Consider the following 7,716-nt stretch of genomic DNA (forward strand, 5'->3'; position numbering starts at 1 on the left):
GGGTAGTCATATAAATGTATTCATGCAATATGTGACCTTTTGTCTGGCTTCTTTCATTTAGCATAATGTTTTCAAGTTTCACTCACGTCGTAGCATTTGAGTAGTTCTCATTTGATACACTACTTTGGAGGGACACAGAAAAAGTAAAACTTAATTATATGTTTTAATCACAGCTTTAGAAAGAGGAGACCTAGGGTCCAGTTCATTTCCCCACATAGACCTCTTCTCCTAGATTCTTTATCCTCATTTGAAGTGGACATTGGTTGTTTTGCCTGTCCAGTTTCCAAGTCCCTGGTAATAGCTCATGATTTATGTGAGTCACAGCTCCTCTCTTACTCAGTTCAAGTGATGCTGACCTGACTTCCTTAATTCTTCAGTGGGTAGGTACTGACTTCAGATCTGTCCAATAAGGGCTTCCATCTGTTTGGCCACCATTCAAGAATGGAACACACGCCAGTTGCAGAGGTTCCTCATAGAACTACAGAAATGTGCTCCCTTTCTTTTGTACTTGAAGCTGAATGGTGTGAGCCTGCCAGGGGTCTCCATGTGGAGAGCCAAGCCAACACCAAAGAAAACAGAGGGAAAAGAAGGCATGAGAGCATTGAATCCTGGGACATTATTGAGTCACTTTGTCCAGACATCTTTAATTAGCAATATGTTTAAATAGTTACAAGCCTTTCCTTCTTTTCTTGTGACAGTTTGAGTTGAATTTCTATCATTTGCAACCTGTCACTGTAAGGCACAAACATGACCACACTCATCTAGGGCTGAAGCAACGTGAATAAGGAGGACATTGTCTCCTGGTGCCCAGGAAATGCCTTAGAGCTCTTCCCCGGAAGTGAGGACTCTGATACTCTATACTTTTCTGGTTTGTCTGGTTGTGCTTTTTTTTTTTTTTTTTTTTTTTTTTTTGTGCCTACGTTGGATAACAATCTTTAATGAACAATAGAGCATCAAAAAATACATGAGGCAAAAACTGCAGGGAGAAATAGATGAATGCACTATTATAGGTTAGAGACATCAACAACCCTCTCAGAAACGGACAGATCTAGCAGGAGGAACATCAGTAAGGACACAGTTGAAAGCAACACCACCATCAACCAACTGGTTATAATGGACACATTTAGACCATTTACACTTTAGGTGATTATGAATATGGCTGGGTTTAAATCTACTATCTTGCGTCTTGTTTTCTATTTATTTTACTTGTTCCTTGTTCCCCTTTTCCTTTTTCTGCCTTCTTTTAGAATGCAATGTTAAAACTTAATAAAAAAAATTTTAAGATTGCATTTTTATCCTCTTTGTTGGCTTAATAGCTGTAACTGTGTTACTTCAGTGATTCCTTTAGGGTGAATTTTTAGTGCACATCTAAACCAGTCTACCTTCATATGATACTACATGACTTCAAATATGTAAGAACCACATGACTACATATTTCCATTTCTCCCCTCTCTGCCTTTGGGCTATTATCATATATTTTACTTCTACATGTTGAAAACCACAGTATGTTATTATTATTTTTGCTTTAAATAGTCAATTAGGTTTTAAAGATATCTAAATAAAAGGATATATGAAATTCTTTATGCATATAATGATAACCTACATAGTTATCATTTCTAGTGTTCATTTCTTTGCATAGAAGCAGGTTTCCATCTGTTACTATCTTTCTTCTGCTTGAAGAATGTCCTTTAACAACTTTTGTAAGGCAGGTCTGCTGATTAATTCTTTCGGATTTTATGTCTGGAAAACCCTCCATTTTGCCTTCATTTTTGAAACATATTTTCATTAGGCAAATAATTCCAGCTTGGTAATGTCTCTCTTTCCATACTTTAAAGATGTGGTTCCCTGTCTCTTACCTTGCATTGTTTCCAACAAGAAAGCTGCTATCATCTTTACCTTTGTCCTCTGTACCTAATCTGTCTTCTCTTTCTCTCTCTTTCTCACTTCTAGAATTTCCTCTTTATTACTAGTTGAAATTTGATTGATACAGTTCATTGTATCTTTTGGGTCTCAGTAGTTGTCATCAATTCAGCTATTGTTTCTTCAATTTTTTTTATACCTCCCTTTTCCAGGGACTCCAATTACGTATATATTTGGCTCCCAAAGTTGTCCCATATTTCTCTAATGCCTAATTTCTCCTACCATCTCTTCTTCAGTCTTTTTCCTGTTTATTTTTAAGTTGCTGTCTTCAAATCCTTTCATATCGTCTTCTGTGATGTCCAATCTGCTGTTAACCCCATCCAGTGTTTTTCATCAGATATTGTAGTTTTCATCTCTGGAGGTTCAATTTGGTTTTTTTGTATCTTCCATGCCTCTACTTAGTATATTTTTCTCTCTAGCTTTTTGAACATATGGAATACAGCCATAATACCTGCTTTAATGTCCTTGTCTACTGATTGTCATTGTGCCATTCCTGGGTCAGTTTTGATGGACTGATTTTTCCCTTCATTATGAGCTTTATTGTCATGCTTCTTTGCATGCCTAGTGATTTATTAGATGACAAGTATTGCATATTTTACCTTATTGGGTATATTTTTTGTATTCCTATATTCTTAAGCTTTGTTCTGGAACACAATTAAGTTACTTGGAAAAAGTTGTGTTTCAGTTTGGTCTTGTTTTTAAGCTTTGTAAGTTGGGACCGGGGTAGTTTTTATATAGAGTTAATTTTTCTACTACTAGGGCATCTTAGTTCTCTTCCAATGCCACCTAGAAATAAGCACTATTTTCAGCTCCAAACACTGTTCCCTCTAATTCTTTTGGGTGAGTTTCCTCACAGGCATGCACTGTTAGTGTGTAACTGAATATTTGATGAAAACTCTCTGCAGATCTTAGTTCTCCTGCTGTGCAACTCTTTCCTCAAAGGCATTCTCCCTTGTGAACTCCAGCCACCTCGACTGCCCAACTACACCTCAACTCCAGAAGACTGCCAGGTCCTGATGGGGTAGCCCTTCCTGGAGCCATGGACTTTCTCCAGATAGTAAGTACAGATAATTTTGTTTCCCCTCTCCACAGGATCATTGTCCTTTGTTGCTTAAAGCTCATTGTCTTGATATTTATTAGGTATTTAAGGAAAGAAGATAAACTAACAAGACAGGTAACTTTTAGGAAATAACTACCTTACTCTAGCAAAATACCAAAGAAAAAAAAAAAGGATCCCCACCTGGATAATGTCACAGGCTGAGAACTTTCACCATCCAGCCTAACACAGCCTTCTCCCTATCCCATGGTGTCATTAGGATGCTCCTCCTACTTCCAGCAGAAAGGCATCAGTGGAGGTCTCGGGTAGAGCCACATTAGGGAACCTGGATCTCCATCCTTACCAGGCAGTAACGAGGCCGTGGCCCATCCCACACCAGCACCGTCAAAAGAAGCATGCTGAGGGATTTAAATAACTCCCAGAGTTTCATAACATAACAGTGAAGATGTCCAGGATACAGCCAAAGTCACTCATCATAACAAGAACCAAGAAATTGTAAACTTGAATGAGAAAAAACATCAAGGGATGTCAACACTAAGATGACACAGATATTGAAACTTTATAACAATAATTTTTTTTTTTTGGAGACAAGTTCTCACTCTGCTGCCCAGGCTGGAGTGGTGTGAACAAGGCTCACTGCAGCCTCAACCTCCTGTGATCAAATGATCCTCCCACTTCAGCCCCCTATGTAGCTGGCACTGCAGGTGCACACCATCATGCCTGGCTAACTTTTAAATTTACTTTTATTTTTTGTAGAGATGAGGTCTCACTTTGTTGCCCAGGCTGGTCTCAAACTCCTGGGCTGAAGCAATCCTCTTGCCTCATCCTCAGAAAGTGCTGGGATTACAGGCATGAGCCACCACACCAAACCGATGACAAGGATTTTAAAGCAGCCACCATAAAAATGCTTCAGTGAGTAATTATAAACACTCTTGAAGGCATTAAAAAAAAGTCTCAGCAAATAGGAAACCTCAGCAAAGAAATAGGGGATATAAAAAAGAAATCAAATGGAAATTTTAACTGAAATATATGATGATAGACAAAGTGAAAGTACTGCATGGATGGTTCAAGAGCAGAATGGAAACAAAATAGAAAATAACCAGTTATCCTGAAGATAAAACAATACACATTACTTAAACTGAGCAACAGAGAGAAAACACTGAAAAAAAATAAACAGAGCCTCAGGGACTCACAGGATGATAATAAAAGATTTAACATTTGTTTCATCAGTGTCCCAGAAAGAGGATGTGGGTGGGGCAGAAAAATTATGCCAAGAAATAAAAAAAAATATATTCCACAGAATGGGTAAAAAGTTTTGTAAAACAGGTATCTGATAGAGGGCTTATACCTAGAAACTACAAGGAACTCAATAACAAAAAAAAACTTTTTAAATGGGCAAAAGCTCTGAATAGACATTTCTACAAAAAACATGTACAAATGGCCAATAAGCACATGAGAAGATGTTCAACATCATCAGCCATCAGGGAAATACAAGTCAAAATTACAATGGTGTACAATTAATCACCATTTAACATTCCCAATAGTAGCCTACAAGCTTCCATTTCCACTGTGGAAAACAGTTTGGCCGTTCCTCAGGGTAGTCAAGTTACTTAACTGCTCTGTAAAATGAAGTTAATCACATTCACTTTGGACGAATGAGTTCATATATATTAGCTATAATTATTATAGCAATTATTATTGTGCATATTATTACTGATTGGGTCAGATTATTAGCCCTGTATCCCTAATTCATTTACTTTTGCTACTTTGGATGAATATTTAAAGTAGTCTTGAACTGAGATATGTATGTGAAGGTCCTATCACATTGGCATATACCATGTGCTCAATAAACAAAAGCTATAATTATTCATTTCTAAACAATTTAAAGATTAAACTTTCCTCAAAACAAAACAAAACAAAAAACCAAGGCAACACCCCAAGCTGTGAGGAGCTGAGTCTCTCCTAGGTGCAGGGCAGCACAGGCACTGGCTGCACAAGGCCAGAGAGGTTAGGTGGCGGCTCTCTTTAAACCAGACCACAGAGAGCGTTTCTCTCCCTGGGCAGTCTTCACATCTTTCCAGTCCAGTCTGATGTCTGGAACCTCATCATTTGTCTCCGGATCTTTACTTAAGGCCCCCCGGGAGGAGGTAACCAGGATAGGCAGAGGGCCACATTCCTCCTGGATTTCCACAACATGGAGGCCCTTCTTAACAGCCAGCTGTTGATGGGTTTTCTGTCTGGAGAGGCCAAGGAAGAGGCCCCAGGTGAGGTTGGGCATATTGACGGACCCAGAGACCTTGGCATACATGTCTTTGATGCAAATGATACTGCAGATGGTGATGATGGCCCTGTGGCAGTGGAGGCCGTAACCTTTGGGTTGTTTCTTCATCTTGATATGTGTCCTTTTAAATCTTAATGAAATATCATGGCAAATTGTATGGTCTTCATACAATATTCATATCGTTCTACATAATGCACATAGTGAACTGCTCTGTTCTTTGCTTTCCTAAAAGCGTCCACCCGTTCAGTGGTTTTCCCAACAGCAAAACCTGCAGCTCCTTTTCCGTTCCCCACAGCCACCAGGACACGGACCGATTTCTTTCTTCCCTCTTTCCGCTGTCATATTGAAAACATTTCTTACTTCAAGTATCCTGGTATCAAAATCCTCATATGTTTCTCCATTGGAACCAGGGTCAGTGGGGCCATGACTGATGCCTCTCCATGAGTTTCCACTCCTTCCTCACTCCCATTTAATCTTCATCTTCCTCTTTAGGTCCCACTCTTCTCTCTGCTGGATCATGTCCGCCTCCACCTTCTCCTGCTCTTCCTTGCTTCTTTGGGCAATGGTCTGCTTTGCTTCATTTTTCATAAGAGGGACATTCAGATCAGGCCACAGAAAACCATAACGCCCTTCACCAATGATCTGACCCCTGTTCAGATCCTTTCCTTTCTTTTTTTCAGTTCTTTTGCCTCTTCCTTTTCTTGCTCCGGCACCAGTCTCTGCTAAAGCACCTTTCCACAGCTCTCATCTACAGTCAATTTAGTGAAGAAACTGTACGGTCTATACTGCTGGCCCATCAGATGATTGGGAGAAGAAATACAGCATAGTGTCTGCAACGTACGGCTCAAGCTGGCATAAGTACGGATGTCTCTGGTTCCCAGTGATGACAAAGGGCCATTGCTGAGAGCAGTCTCCCATGCCAAAATGGAAGCTGTTGGTAAGGTGTTTAGGGAAAGCTGCTTCCCCAATAAATGACCCGCTGTCCCGCTGCACAGCGCAGAGAGGCGGCCCACAGCGCGCACCGCCGTCACCATGCTGGAGCCCAAGCAGCGCCTCCTGGTTGTGCTTTAAACCTATTACTCTTTTAGAGTAGTGGTGGCGAAGTAAACATTTGGAGTTTTGATATTTGCCTACTTATTTATATCTTTAATCTTAAATATTTTTAGTATAAGTTTATATAAAAGGAGAAACAACTCTAAACTTCTTTCTCTTTGGTTTTGTGACCTTAGATCCTTGATAGGAATACTCTTTTTAGTTCAATAGATTGAAAGATAAAATTTCATTCATTAGCATAGAAAACAATGTGGGTCGTTTTACCAATAAAAAACTTTGAGGAATAATATTTTGTGTCCTCAAGGTCTCTCTGGTTCACATTGTCATAAGAATTACAAAAACAAAAAACTTTTAAAAATTCCAGTTTTTTTGGGTCTATCTTTTTAGGTTCTAATGTTTCACACTAATTCAGATGGAGACTTTTCCTATTCCCTAAAGACATTCTCCTCTCTAACAATAAGACTCAAGGTTTTAAGATGAACTCTCAACTATAATTTGGTAAAAAGAAACCAGAAAAGAAGTTTCTGTCATTTTGGGCTGGATGAAAGAAAAATCCCTCCATTTTCTCTTTTGCTTTAAATGAAAGGAAGATAAATTATAGAAAAGTAGTCTCAAGGATATACTATTTTAGCTAAGGATTTCTTTTATTAACATAGGGATTCACTTTGCCTTTGGGTCTTTTGCAAACAGCATTGGAAGTGAAATAGCTTTATAAAAAGTTACCTTAGCCTATAGAGGTTAATGAATTAATTCTGTAAAAAATTTAGACTTTGTATATTTTTAAAACCCTAAATAATCTAGTCAGATATTGTTATGGGTTGAACTGTGCCCTCCCAAAAGATATGTTGAAGACCTAACCCATAATACCTCAGAATGTGAACTTATTTAGCAATAAGGTTGTTACAAATATAATTAGTTAGGATGAGGTCATACCGGAGTAGGGCAGGCCCTTAATCCAATATGACTGGTGTCTTTATGAGAAGACAGCCATATGAAGACACGGAGACACACATTGAGAATGCAATGTGATAATGAAGGCAGAAGAAAGAATTATGCTGCTACAAGCCAAGAACACCAAAGATTGCCAGCAAACACCAGAAGCTATGAAGGACTTCCCTGCAGCTTTCAGAAGGAGCACGGACCTGCTGACATCTTTATTTCAGACTTTTGGTGTCCAGAACTGTGAGGTGATGCATTTCTGTTGTTTTAAGCCACCCAGTTTGTAGTACTTTGTTATCAAAGTCCTAGGAAACTAATATAGCTTCTAATAATAATTATCATTTTTTATAATCTTAGAAAAAGAAAATATACCATAAATCAGATCCTACCTATGTAAATATCTGGAGACCTCAGAAGGTCATTAGGCAATGCTGTGACCCATGATCTTTAAAAAAAATCTGACAAT

General features: G+C 38.7%; 1 pseudogene; it reads right to left on the reverse strand.

Annotated features, from left to right (window-relative positions):
* Positions 1-254: 254 nt before the first annotated feature.
* Positions 255-6,292, reverse strand: LOC100967733 (small ribosomal subunit protein uS5m-like; annotated as a pseudogene).
* Positions 6,293-7,716: the final 1,424 nt, after the last annotated feature.

This window comes from Pan paniscus, chromosome 4, assembly GCF_029289425.2.
Source record: "Pan paniscus chromosome 4, NHGRI_mPanPan1-v2.0_pri, whole genome shotgun sequence".
Classification (NCBI taxonomy): Eukaryota; Metazoa; Chordata; class Mammalia; order Primates; family Hominidae; genus Pan; species Pan paniscus.